The following is a 15,697-nucleotide window of genomic DNA, read 5'->3' on the forward strand; positions in this document are numbered from 1 at the left end:
AAGCAGAAAAAATAATAATATGAAATAATGATGATATAATTTGACTTTTAAAATGTAAACATTTTCGATTTTAATTTTTGTTTTATTTATTTAATTATTTATTTATTTATTTATTTATTTATTTATTTATTTATTTATTTATTTATTTATTTATTTATTTATTTATTTATTTATTTATTTATTTATTTATTTATTTATTTATTTATTTATTTATTTATTTATTTATTTATTTATTTATTTATTTATTTATTTATTTATTTATTTATTTATTTATTTATTTATTTATTTATTTATTTATTTATTTATTTATTTATTTATTTATTTATTTATTTATTTATTTATTTATTTATTTATTTATTTATTTATTTATTTATTTATTTATTTATTTATTTATTTATTTATTTATTTATTTATTTATTTATTTATTTATTTATTTATTTATTTATTTATTTATTTATTTATTTATTTATTTATTTATTTATTTATTTATTTATTTATTTATTTATTTATTTATTTATTTATTTATTTATTTATTTATTTATTTATTTATTTATTTATTTATTTATTTATTTATTTATTTATTTATTTATTTATTTATTTATTTATTTATTTATTTATTTATTTATTTATTTATTTATTTATTTATTTATTTATTTATTTATTTATTTATTTATTTATTTATTTATTTATTTATTTATTTATTTATTTATTTATTTATTTATTTATTTATTTATTTATTTATTTATTTATTTATTTATTTATTTATTTATTTATTTATTTATTTATTTATTTATTTATTTATTTATTTATTTATTTATTTATTTATTTATTTATTTATTTATTTATTTATTTATTTATTTATTTATTTATTTATTTATTTATTTATTTATTTATTTATTTATTTATTTATTTATTTATTTATTTATTTATTTATTTATTTATTTATTTATTTATTTATTTATTTATTTATTTATTTATTTATTTATTTATTTATTTATTTATTTATTTATTTATTTATTTATTTATTTATTTATTTATTTATTTATTTATTTATTTATTTATTTATTTATTTATTTATTTATTTATTTATTTATTTATTTATTTATTTATTTATTTATTTATTTATTTATTTATTTATTTATTTATTTATTTATTTATTTATTTATTTATTTATTTATTTATTTATTTATTTATTTATTTATTTATTTATTTATTTATTTATTTATTTATTTATTTATTTATTTATTTATTTATTTATTTATTTATTTATTTATTTATTTATTTATTTATTTATTTATTTATTTATTTATTTATTTATTTATTTATTTATTTATTTATTTATTTATTTATTTATTTATTTATTTATTTATTTATTTATTTATTTATTTATTTATTTATTTATTTATTTATTTATTTATTTATTTATTTATTTATTTATTTATTTATTTATTTATTTATTTATTTATTTATTTATTTATTTATTTATTTATTTATTTATTTATTTATTTATTTATTTATTTATTTATTTATTTATTTATTTATTTATTTATTTATTTATTTATTTATTTATTTATTTATTTATTTATTTATTTATTTATTTATTTATTTATTTATTTATTTATTTATTTATTTATTTATTTATTTATTTATTTATTTATTTATTTATTTATTTATTTATTTATTTATTTATTTATTTATTTATTTATTTATTTATTTATTTATTTATTTATTTATTTATTTATTTATTTATTTATTTATTTATTTATTTATTTATTTATTTATTTATTTATTTATTTATTTATTTATTTATTTATTTATTTATTTATTTATTTATTTATTTATTTATTTATTTATTTATTTATTTATTTATTTATTTATTTATTTATTTATTTATTTATTTATTTATTTATTTATTTATTTATTTATTTATTTATTTATTTATTTATTTATTTATTTATTTATTTATTGGTCATTGCCACTATTTTATGGTAAAATATACAATATCTTTCAAACAATGTACTTATTTGTCGCCTAAAGGTACTATATCCAACAAGCATTTTCTATCGCCCATTACCCGAAGCAGTCACTCCCGGGCGATAGAAACACACATCCCCGATATCGCATTCTAATTGATGTAGGCACACCGTACGGGAAGAAATGAACCACGCACTCGTTTCCTCATAAATGTGTCTCATGCGTTGTCTTTGAAAGAATCGCTTTAGTCCAGAGTCGAGAGTCACGATGGCGATATTTTTATGAGGAAACGAATGCGTGGTTCATTTCTTCCCGTACGGTGTGCCTACATCAATTAGAATGCGATATCGCGGATGTGTGTTTCTATCGCCCGGGAGTGACTGCTTCGGGTAATGGGCGATAGAAAATGCTTGCTGGGTTATGGTTTAAATAGCTTCATGTTTTGGGAAGCTTAACGTTCGTTGTTTTTTTTCGGAAAAGGAATTTAGTGATGTGAGCGTATGCATGAAAGAAAAATACATACTATACATACCAAGTGAGATTTTCTTTATTAAAAGCAGTATGATAAAGGCGGTAGCCATTTCGGTGGGATATTGATGCCACAGCCTTCAAAATACCGATATATATGGAGGCTATATGAAAACGCCAACGAAGACTTAATGCCTACTATCAGCCATTCCGGTAGGATATTGAACCAGCAACCTTCAAAATACTGAAAATCCGGATCTGATATTAAATACTGTTAAGAAAGACTCGTTCAATTACCCCTCTTGAATGTAATTCCTTATGGAAATTGACAAAATACAAGTAGATTTAAGTCACGTTTTACAAAGAAATTAGATGACATCAGATACTTCGGTTTAAAAAGTCTCCTCGAAAAAGTTTTCAATTTACACCAATATCCCAAATACAATCACAATACAATTCTATTCCTGAACACCTGAATGATACCAGGAACAATACGGATGTGCCCTGGTTGTCACATCCGCATCCACCACACTCAAACTTCGGTGAGTTGAAATAGATTTCTGATTTCTGCTTCTCAGGGATTGCTTTGGACTCGTCCATGTGGGAGCACTTAAAACCAACCTTATTGCAATTTAAATCTAATGGACTCAGAGGTAAGATCGAGGAAATAGTGGACTGTATGAGTCGGAGGAATATCAAAGTCGCGGCGGTGTAGGAAACCAAGCTCACCAATAACTGCAGCTTACAGTGTTGTGATGGGTACATCGTACCGAGAATGAATGGTAATGCTCATCATGAGCTGTGACATTCGGTCCTCGGAAACGATCAGAGGGGTATAGTGCCGGCTGAGCAGATTTATAGCTCAACGTTTTGCACGGTCAATGAGGACGCATCTACCAGAATTATCGGAGAGTGTCATAGTTCGCCAGATATATTCATCGTGTTAGCTGGCCTGACAAACGACGTCACCTGGCCATCTGTCGTTTCTCCTAGGACAGACTATCACCCCATAATTGTCTCCATCAGCAGACCGCCCAATTTCAACACATCTGAACGCCGCACTTTCATCTATCATGGAAACGCCAATTGGCCTATTTTCAGAGAGTTCTTAAATCGCCGCTTCAAAGATCTGCACAACCCTTCAGATGTCCGGGTAGTAGAAAGGCGCTAGAGAGTTAGACAGCTGACACTGGAAGTTAATAGGTTAGTCGTGGAGCACAAGGGGAATAAGTGGCAAAAGCAACTGAATAGATGCAACATTGCGGTGAGCAAGTTATTTTAATCGACAGTTTATCGAGCACCCTGGAGTGACAGGGGAAGAGTAGAAGGTTGCATTAAATCTCGTCCTGTCACGATGCGAAACACAGCAACAGTGGATGATGTTGCAACTGCCATCAGGAGGGTTAAATCATGAAAAGCGTTGGGCGGTGATGGAGTCTCCATGGTAATGCGGAAACAGCCGGATAAGACGGTAGTTGAGTATCTTACAAAAGTTCTCATCCTATTCAGTTTGGAAAAGAGTTATCCCTCTACTGAATCTAGGTAAGGATGCCAGCAATGGTAGATCGTACAGACACATTTCGCGTTGCGCGTGGCGAAGTCTCTTGAGGTTTTAATTATCCTCAGTATCAGAAATATCTATCCAGTTGCTGAAAATCAGCATGGGTTCCGTAAGCTGCACAGAACTACAACAGCGCTGCACACCATCTGTATTCACACCAGTGGACAACTTGACCAGAACAAGCCGCTCGGTAGGACAGTTTTGGTGGCGCTCTATTTACCAAAACCCTTTGATGCTGTTAAGCACTCCACACTCTTTGAAGACATTGAGCAGACTACCCTCCCACCAAGTTTGAATCGTTGGATAATTTATTATATGTGTGGGCACCACGAACATGGATTTCAGGAACAAAAAGTCCAAGTCTGGTAGTAGTCTGGAACTCTCGCCCCAAGGTTCGGTGATATCTCCGGAACTGTTTAAGCTGTACCTATCCTGTATTCCACCCTCCAGACCACATTGAGATCGTAACTTATTTGGATGATTGTATGATCTTGGCGTCAGGTATCTTCCCTGATGTCATTTGTGAATTGTTGAACTCCTATTTTTCGTATCTTACAACCTTTTGCCAAGTGGGGAATATGAAAATATCAGCTACTTAATCTAGGGTCACTCTGTTCTGCACATGGGCTGCAGAGATGAGCACTGATCTGAATGTCATAGTCGATGGTAGCAGAATTCCGACCACAAACTACCCCAAGATTCTAGGGGCCACATTAGACATTTATCGGCGACAAGCTGAGATGTAGGATCAATGTACTCAAGTCCCTAGCCGGCAGCCAACCAACCAGGCATGTCAAGAGCGATCTTCATTGTCTAGAAAGAGAGCTGCTATGTTACAAGAAAGAACCCCTTGTTCAGCAAGTCTACCACGCAGGTCAAAATAGAATTTACACAGATGCAATAAATAACTATAGTGTGAAGGCGGTAGTACACCAGGAGCCTTAGCTGCTACGACAAACCTGAGGCGTTTGGTTCAACTACATTCGGGATGCTGCAGCCGTCTATATTCCTATAGGGCAAGGATTGATGACACCGTGCGAAACATCAGCCCAGCATGCGGCCTAAGGCCGCACGACACACTGCAGATTTTCAACTGCCCTGCCAAACATACTTAATTAACTCCAGTAGCTGTAACGGTTACAACCCATCCAAGCAGCCATATTCTAAGACGGGATATACTTATTTAGATCCCATTTTAGACATTTTAGATCACACAAAGTATATTATCAACATAGATCCATGTTTGGGTATAGCCCCAATATAACGGTACTACCCGATTTTAGGTATTTTAAGGATTTTAGCTACATATTTTGACCGACTTACCGGTTATTTGACATTTGAGAAGTCACAAAAGTCACAAAACAGTTTGTTCAAAGAAAAAATGTGGGTCATTGGAACTATAAAGTGAACTAGATAGTTCCATATAGTTCCTTTGACACAACTCTAGTAATTTGACATGTAAGGTTCTTAGTGGTCACAAAACGTCTACACTAAAAATTCTCAACATAGACCAACACATTGATATAGCTTCCATATAAAGGTACCATCTCATTGAAGGCATTTTAGATACACTTTCGACGATATAAGGGGTATTATCCGTTCGTCGAAGGTAACTAATTACTCCATTTTAGTTCAGAATATACCATAAAGGTGGAGGGTATAACAATTTCGGCCAGGCCGAGGTAAACGATTTTTTACTTGTTTTACTTGTGACTTCTTATTTTTCTTTACATGGGTGCGTTGCGAGCTTGTGCTGGAGGTCTTTGCAGTTCTGTGGCTTAAAAGACATCCTTATCAAATACATATCGCGCCCATTCAGGTAATTCAGATCGGAAGTCCATAAAGCCATTTATATGGTGTCTTTAAGAATTAAAATTGCACGTCTACTAAGGCTACTTAGTGAGCTTCTTTCTGACTTTGGGCCTTATTATGATTTGCAAAATGAAACCTAATTGGAGGTCTATAAAGTTTCTTCACTTCTGAAATCCTTGGTAACCATATCAAGCCAGCTGCAACAGGCTAAAATAACATGGAGAACTTTCCAAACTAATTTATTTCCCATGTTCTCACACACGAGTACCTCCCCTCGTAACATCGTTAAAGTCATTTTAAAAATTTTTGCAATATCCCATTAATTTCCATACAACCAAACACAACTGTTCGGGCAGTAAGTTATTGTAAAATCTGTATTAATGTGTGTTTGTGTGTGATTGCGAGTGTGAATGTAAGAATAAATTCTTCGATTTTAAATGTGATTTCAATGGACGCCGCATATGAAAAATGTTGGTCATAAATCTTGAAATTTTCATGTTGTATAACATGTTGGGGTTCAATTCATGCCAATGCCATTTCGAGGAGTTTTTTGGTCATTTGAATTTGTAGCGTGCGCGTGTGTGTGTTTGAGAGTGTTAAAATTCCATGGATATCCTGCTGTTCTTTTTTGTATTTTTGCAGTATGTTTTTCTTAACTTGTTATCTGTGCCATGCCATATAGAGCAGTTATTAGGACTTATGGTTGTGATAGTCGAAATTCAGGTGGCTTAACTTTTGCGGGGAGGAGAAGTAGCCCTCTTTACCAAGTGACCGGCATTTTATTACTTGTTGTGTTTGGTTTTTCTTCTCTGCTATGTGGATAAAGTGTTTCGCCTTGGTCTTGTTAAGGATATTGTTTAAAGTCAATTTTATATGCGGGGATTAAAGAATATTTTTTGGGTGATGTTTTTGCAGGTGGAAATGGAATTAAAAAAAATATTTTATCAAAAAAAAAAAAAAAATTAATTTGGATATTGAAGGCTGCATAATCTGATTACATATAGAAGGCACCCTTTATAAGACTTTTTTGGAAAACTGGAAACTTCAGGGATCATGTGATATCGGCTAGGTTAAGTTCCGCCAGATTTTCGGTTTTTTGAAGTTTGTGGCATCAATATTCCACCTAAATTGTTGAAATTTGGTATTAAGTCTTCATTGGGGGTATAAAATTCTACACCTGAAATATGTAGGTATAGGTCCACGCCTTCATATAGCCTCCATAGAACGGTACCTCCCCATTTTCGGTATTTTGAAGGTTGTGGCCACAATTAAACACCGAAATGTATGAAATTTGGAATTTTATCTACGTTTTAGGTAAAAACCTTTGCGAATGAAATTCGTCGGTATAGGTCCACGTTTTGATATGGTCCCCATAGAACGAAACCACCCGATTGTTCGTTATTTTGAAGGTTTTAGCCTCATTATCATAGCGAAATGACTGAAATTTGGTACTTAGTCTTCGTTGGGGGTATGAAACTTTCCATATGAAATTTGTCGGTATATGTCCACGACTTCATATAGCCCCCATAGAGCGGTACACCCGATTTTCGGTATTTTAAAGGTTTTGGCCGCAATATTCCCTCGAAATGGCTGAAATTTGGTATTTAGTCTTCGTTGGGGTATGAAACTTTTCATATGAAATTTGTCGATATATATCCACGACTTCATATAGCCCCCATAGAACGGTACCCCCGATTTTCGGTATTTTAAAGGTTGTGGCCTCAATATTCCTCCGGAATGGCTGAAATTTGGTATTTAGTCTTCGTTGGGGTATGAAACTTTTCATATGAAATTTGTCGATATATATCCACGACTTCATATAGCCCCCATAGAACCGTACTTCCCGATTTTCGGTATTTTGAAGTTTGTGGCATTAATATTCCACCGAAATTGTTGAAATTCGGTATTTAGACTTCCTTTGGGGTATAAAACGCTACACCTGAAATTTGTAGGTATAGGTCCACGCCTTCATATAGCCCCCATAGAACGGTACCTTCCCATTTTCGGTATTTTGAAGGTTGTGGCAATAATTACACACCGAAATTTGGAATTTAGTCTACGTTGGAGGTAAAAACCTTTCCGACTGAAATTCGTCGGCATAGGTTCACGTTTTGATATAACCCCCATAAACGGTACCACCCGATTTTCGGTATTTTGAAGGTTTAAACCTCATAATTATACCGAAATGGCTGAAATTTGGTACTTACTCTTCGTTGGGGGTATAAAACTTTCCCCAAGAAATTTGTCTGTATAGGTCCACTCCTTCATACAGCCCCCATAAAACGGTATCTCCCAATTTTCGGTACTGTAAAGGTTTCGGCCGCAAAATTTCACCGAAATGGCTGACATTTGGTCTTTAGTCTACGTTGGAGGTAAAAACCTTTCCAACTGAAATTCGTCGGTACAGGTCCACGTTTCGATAGAAAGGTACCTCCCGATTTTCTTATTTTTAAAGGTTGTGATGTCAATATTCCACCGAAATGACTGACATTTGTTATTTAGTATTCCAGAAAAGGATTATCAGTATAGGCCTACGCCTTCTTATACCCCTATTGAAGCGTACTTCTTGATTTTTGGTATTTTGATGGTTATAGCGACATTGTTTTACCGAAATCGCTGATACTTGGTATTTAGTCTTCTTCATAAACAAAAGGAAACTAATTGTTCCGTTTTATTTCAATACAACTCGTGGTGGAAGGTATAACAAGTTCGGTCGGTCCGAACTTGTTAAATTTTTTATAAGGTGCTTTCGGGAGTCGGACACAGTATAAAAAATTTTTACATTTATGGGAGAAAATGGGAAAGGAAGAATTTCCTTAAATCCACTTTCACACAAAATGACCGACACCAGATAAGCCTGCCGGAAATTATTTCCACAGTTAATGTGACTCTTTAAAATCCACCAATACATTTTAATTAACTAATTTTATAGCTTCGCCATTAAAATCAGCAGCATACCATTGAATTTTGCCTGACAGATAATAATGCCAAAAACCCTATTAAAATTTCTGATAAAATATGAAAAGTTTTGTCGATAGGTAGGTATTGGCCCCACTGGCTAAAAATGTCACAAATTACGCAAAAGATAATTAAAAATGGTACACTACGACCGACATACATACTTCTGTATATTTTTGTTTATTGTCGAAAATTTTTGAAAAATGTCACATGTGCATTTAATTGTATATCCGCAAGATTATGGTAACGACAGACAAACAACATAACATTAACTATGCACACACACACACTCTTGTACACATGATCACATGCACATATGCTGTGTTCGTGTGTGTGTGTGTTTGGAATAATAAGAATAGCATGATGTTGTATTATCGCCATTATCATTGCCGCACATTATATTGTCATAAATATAATATTCGTCGTTCTGGTCCCATTTATGGTTGACCAGTTGGTCAAATATGCAATTTATGTTGTTGTACGTTTTTAGTACAAGATACACACGTACATACATACACACGTCCTTACATTTGTGTGGATGTTTTTGTTTCATTCCCCACAAGGTATAAAAAGAGAGGTATTGTAAAAATAAAAATAAATTTATATTAAGGTAAAGTGGGGATGAATTTTCTAAGGCAAAAGGGACTCATAGGTTTAAATGATTTCTAATAAGGATAAAATATAGAATTTTGAAAGACTCTCGAAAGGGTTTGGTCACAACGAACTCTTAATGCTAATTTACCCCAATTTAGACTGAAAATTTAGACAAAAACTTAAAGATACCTTAGACAGGCGCAACAGACTTATGGGGGCGTGGACCGTGATGAAGAAGTTTGTTTTTGACAATTTTGAACCTTAAATTCCAAACTACAGTAAATTCAAAGAGATAATTTATATAAATATTGAAAATTACTGTAAACTTGTGGTACTGCTATACATATGGGAGCTATATCAAAACATAGACATATGCATGTATGTCAAAAATTTGTAGTAGAGAATTTTTCTGACCACAAAGCAAACCTCAACTGCCAAATTTAGTGAAAATGAGGCTAAAAACTTCAAGATACCTCAAATTAGGTTGTACTGTTTATATGGGTCTATCCTAAAACATGGACCTATGTCCAAAATTTTTGGAAGATAAGTTTTCTGATCACCAGGAACTCTAAATGCCGAATTATATTTGATTCGGTCAGAAAATGCAACTAAAAACGTCGAACCTTTTACGTCAAATTTTAGCCAATTTGACCAGGCTCAATGGCTCAACTTCATTTATTACCCTCTATTACGGAGAGTAATGTTTTTCAAAACGAACTGACAGTGTTGCAAAATTTTACTGATCGCTACCAATATCATGAATGATAATCACACTCACTTTTCGGCTTTTCCAAAGAAACGCCAAAATCAAAATAGTCTGCAACATGTTCGTAAATATTATAAACGCGTATAAAGGATTCCATTTATCTAAAAGAAAATCGCGGTTTAGTACGCGGATTTGTCAAATTATATTTTTGCTGATTTTCCTATTTCCAAGGTATCTATATCTGCGGTTTTAGTGGATGGATTCGATCGCGGAAGGGCTCATTAGATCCGTCACGCAAAAAAACTAAATTCACGTTGCGTTAAAAGGAAATTGAATTACATTTTTAAATTTTAAACGCGAAAATTAGTTGTTTTAAGCTCCAATTACTAGGATACTGTAAGGAGCACACTCATGAGATATACATTAAACGACGTAGAATTACGAGTTCTATAATCCGATTACGAGTTTGGAATAATCCGATTACGCGTCCGGATTATTAAAAAAATCAAAAAAAACCCGAAATTCCGGCTTCATAATGTCAGCATCAATTTTAGGTGGATATATCGAAAAATCATTCACTAGTATCATCCCAGAAAAATGTTCGATGCCAAAGATGCCATTCAATCATGGGTGCAAGTGATCTGGCATGTCATCTTTTTATCATCTTCATCGATGAATTTTATATGAGCGTGGACCCCAAAAGATGCTAATCATTTTCGGATCCAAAGCATGTCATTTACACCAATGCTTTGATATGTCAATTTCACCAATGCCTTATCATAACCGAACATTAGAGATTATTATGTACCCCGCTTAGTAGTTGTCAAGCACAGTGTGGCCGAACAAAACCGACAACTACAATCCCTGCTGAACTAATGGTGGCCCTGAGCCTCAGCTACTTCTGCTGGTGCCGAGTACAGCTTCTCGGGTGTCAAACTTGTTACCACTGGCGGCGGCCTCAGCGAAAGCAAACAACTCCTTGATGCCAGAGCAATCTGACCAACCAATCAATCACCAATAAACCGACAATTTTCCGTAGTCGATAGAACTGGCCTCCGCAGATAGGATGTTCTTTTAGGTGGAACTACTTTGGCCAACAACATTCCCACTAGCTCGGCAAGTTGATCGGCCAAAGAAAGGAGTGCGTACCCGTTATAAGCCGAATTTTTGTATCGAGCCACCTAAGTAAGTAATATGAAATAGCATTCCGAAATAATAAAATTGTTATTATTTCAAGGCACTTTAAACTTCAGGGTTTAGTAAGTTTATAAGAGTCAGATCCACGAACTATAGCTAGTCATATCAAATTATATGACATTGCTACGAGGATAGGAGGTTTTATAATAATGCCCCATGAACAAATTACTGATGATTTTTGCTGAGGTGGATTAAAAAATACGATGGAAAGTCCATGTTATGGATGGGCAATATATCCACTTAATATATCCGATTAATTTTGCTCTATCAAAAGGGACCTACTTTTTAAAGCCGATTTCAAAATGCGAGAAATACTCAGGATATCTCGCTAACATTATCTTGAGGAGTATATTTGTCACCGTTGAAACTGTGTTGTTGCCAAGGCGCGTGGGCCTTGCACCACGGTGGTAACCGCATTATGTTAACAATAGCAGAGTATTTAAAAAAAACTTTGTATTTTGTGTTCCAACAAGTTGTCTGTTGGATTTTCCATTATTTCTTTACTATTTAATTCACAACTCTACCCTAATACACATAATATGTTCCCAGCAAACCATATGTCGTTATGAAATTACGCATATACAATTTTTAATGTTTTAAATATAAATGCAATATATAATAATTTCAGGCTAGTGCTGAACATATTCGTACACAAAGTTTACAAAATTATAACAACAGTGAAAATAATTTGAAACATTAGAAATTACAATCTTCCAAAAAAAACCATAAAGAAAAATTGATCAACAGAAAATGCGTCAAAGAAAAATTCTTTCTTTCGATATTCATAGGACATTATTCGATATTCATCTTTACGAAAATTCGGATGGTACCCCCGATTTTCATACGACATTATTCCCAATCGTTCAGAAATCTTTACGAAGATTCGAAGAAAAAATTGCCCTTCCGAATTTCCCAAAGATTTTCTTCAGATTTCAGTTCTAAATCGAAACGAATTCAATCCGATTCCGCTCCGACATTTCGTTCCGAAATCAACCACTTCATACAACTTTCGTTAAGATATCGGTACGATTTCGGATCCGACATCTGACGTAGCGTCCGAATTTCGTACCGATTTCGTTACCATGTAGGTACGATTGGTTTGCTGGGTTAACACACTTCACTAACACATGCAAAATGTATATATTTATATAATATGTTTTATATTTATTATCATAAAATTATAATCTAAATGAATTCATTGCGTAAATACGTGTATGGACAAACAAATATACATACATATGAACATACATGTATATTTATGTTTTCATATTCAACGTAGACGTAAATAAACAATTGGCGTTTGTTTGTCAAAGAAAATTATGTTTTTAAATAAATATGTTTGTAATAATGTTGTAGTTGCATACACACACTTACCAGGGGGTATAATTTATTTTGTTGTCTGGAAAAAATAAATAATAAAGAAATTTAAATTATAGAAAAATATTTGTATATTTATGATAGAATCTTAAATTAATGTAATAATATGAACAGGGAGAAGAGGATGAATATACTTTAATAAGAACCTAAGCCTAAGTTAACATAAAAGGAGTAAGCATACCAAGATGTATAATTTGTTATAAAGTGAAAGGATCTGCTACTATCCTAATCTTATTTTTTATGAAGTGACTATTAATTCCCTTGGCAAGGAATCTTGGGTTGTTTGGTCAGCATTCGAACTAAAATTAGTTAGACAACTTAATTCTTTATTTATTTAAAAAAACGAATGAATGACATAATTTTCCTAAATATGATTCCGACTCCCAATAATCCTGCAAACTACAGATACTTAAAGAATTATCTTGAACGAAAACATAGTCAATTGATGAAAAGTGGTTGTTCCCATCTTCTTAAATTTGAGAAGCAGAAAAAACTACTAACTAAAGCTACTATCCTAATCTTATTTTTTATGAAGTGACTATTATTTCCCTTGGCAAGGAATCTTGGGTTGTTTGGTCGGCATTCGAACTAAAACTAGTTAGACAACTTATGCTTTGTTCCCGTACTTTTTAATAGTAAAACTCGTAAAAGAGAGAAAGAGAGAAAATTTGTTGTCACACAAAAGTTTTTTCAAAATGTTCGGGAACGCAAAAATGGAAAAAACGTCAAAAAAGCTGGAACAAATGTCAAAGTCGGCGTACCAGCCAATCAGGCGCCGGCATCCATGTTACTATTTTTTACGCGCTCAAATTTGTCGAGTAAAAAGTTTTTAAAGAGAGCGTCATTCAGCGCCATTTTTGTTTAAAGAGAAGTGAACATTTTAGACCTTTTTGTGTACGGGAACGGGTTTTCTGGTAAAATGTGTAAAAGTCGTAAAAATTGTAAAAACTTTTTAGTTCTGAAACAAAGCTTTAATTCTTTATTTATTTAAAAAACGAATGAATGACATAATTTTCATAAATATGATTCCGACTACCAGTAATCCTGCAAACAACAGATACTTAAAGAAATATCTTGAACGAAAACATAGTCAATTGATAAAAAGTGGTTGTTCCCATCTTCTTAAATTTGTCCATGAGAAGCAGAAAAAAACTACATAAATTTGTGACTACAATATTCTGTTGGCACGTTATGTCTGTGAAACGTGTGTACAACTGAAAGTTGAAATAAATGCCATAGCCATTCGAATGATTTACGTCCGAAGTGTATGTGTTGCCTATTGATGCTAGACAAATAAAATACTCTGAAATGTGAAAAGTCATTTAGGTATGTTTTATTGGTAAATGTGAACAAATTGAATAAAAACAATTATAAAGGAACTAAGCTCTTCCTCTACATTACGGCTTATTCCTTGGAGGAGTAGAATATACTTGGAGGTGTAGAATATCTTAACTGATGAAAGACACTTCATATTGTTAATTTTCCAAGTTCATATTTTTAGGTTTACAAGATTTTGCTTGGAAATGTAAATAAAGTATGTATATTCTTGATCAGGGTAAAATTCTAAGTCGATATAACCATGTCCGTCTGTCCGTCTGTTAAAATCAAGATACAGCTCGCAATTTTTAAGATAGAACTTTGTAATTTGGTACGGAAGTTTCTATTACTCCTAGGATGTTTGGTGTTGCAAATGGGCTATATCGATCCACGTTTTGATATAGCCCCCATACAACGCTACCACCCGATTTTCGGTATTTTGAAAGTTTTTGATTCATTACCACAGCGACATGGCTGAAATTTGGTACTTAATCTTCGTTGGAGGGCATAAAACTCTTCCCCAGAAATTTGTCGGTATAGGCCCACACCTTCATATAGCCCCCATAGAACGGTACCTCCCGATTTTCGATATTTTGATGGTTGAGGGCATTATAATTCACCGAAATGTCTGAAATCTGGTATTTGGTCTTCATTTGGGTTATTTAACGTTCCATATGAAATTTGTCGTTAAAGGTCTACTCCTTTATATAGCCCCCATAGAACGGTACCTCCCGATTTTCTGTATTTTGAAGGGTATGGTCACAATATTTAATCGAAATGACTGAAATTTGGTATTTAGTCTTCGTTGGGGGTGTAAAACTTTCCACCTGAAATTTGTAAGTGTATGTCCTCTCCTTCATATAGCCCCCATAGAAGGTACCTCCCGATTTTCGGTATTTTGAAGGTTGTGGTCTCAATATTCCACCGAAATTCCTGAAATTTGGTATTTAGTCTTCATTGGCGGCATTCAACTTTCCTCTTTAAATTTGTCGATATAATCTACGCTTTCGTATAGCCTCCATAAAACGGTACATCCCAAATATCGGTATTTTGAAGGTTGTGGCCCTTTAAACATGTTGGTATAGGCCCACGCCTTCATATAGCACCCATAGAACGGCCCATCCCAGTTTTCGGTATTTTGAAAGTTGTGGCCTCAATATTCCACCGAAATTGCTGAAAATTGGTATTCGTTAGGGGTGCAGAATCTTACAACAACTTCCCAGGTGTAAGTTAGTTTAGGCGCACCGGGACCATTCTCGGTTAGAAAATTTGACAAAAAAAAACCTTTGAAATATATAAAATTGGGTAATACCGGTTCGTGGGTGCTAGACTAAAACCTGGATATGGCTAGTTTTTTGCAAGTGAATTTTCTATCTTCTGGGAACACAAATTCTAATTAACAGCAAATTCAGCAGAAGAATGTGATTAAAAATCTTCAAAAAAGCGAAGGTTTTCTTCGTGTAGAAATGATAAAAATTATTTCTATTTGTTATGGATTAAAACACATTTTACACTTGCCCTTAAAACAGGTGTTTTTGGGTGTTTACTTAATTTATTTGACAGATATTGTATGGAATTGACAACATAAATGATGCATGTTTTATAAAACATCCTTAATGTAAAATGCGTTAAGTATGTATTTACTAAATGAATGCTGCATACTTTCAGGCGATTATAATTTATTATTACAGCTGTTTAACAAGTAATGGGTTATTCGGCTCATGTGTCTACCA

At 32.5% G+C, this 15,697-nt stretch overlaps 1 long non-coding RNA gene across 2 annotated transcripts in view; it reads right to left on the reverse strand.

The window, feature by feature from the left end:
* The window catches only part of LOC141406731 (uncharacterized), a 470,067-nt gene that overhangs the window by 25,544 nt on the left and 428,826 nt on the right, over positions 1-15,697 (reverse strand). For both annotated transcript variants that reach the window (XR_012413497.1, XR_012413496.1), the window contains one exon: positions 12,645-12,669. This is a non-coding gene — a long non-coding RNA (uncharacterized lncRNA). The remainder of the gene's footprint in view (positions 1-12,644; positions 12,670-15,697) is intronic.

Source organism: Musca autumnalis, unplaced genomic scaffold (genome assembly GCF_047663935.1).
Source record: "Musca autumnalis isolate F117 unplaced genomic scaffold, ASM4766393v1 scaffold_5, whole genome shotgun sequence".
Taxonomy (NCBI): Eukaryota; Metazoa; Arthropoda; class Insecta; order Diptera; family Muscidae; genus Musca; species Musca autumnalis.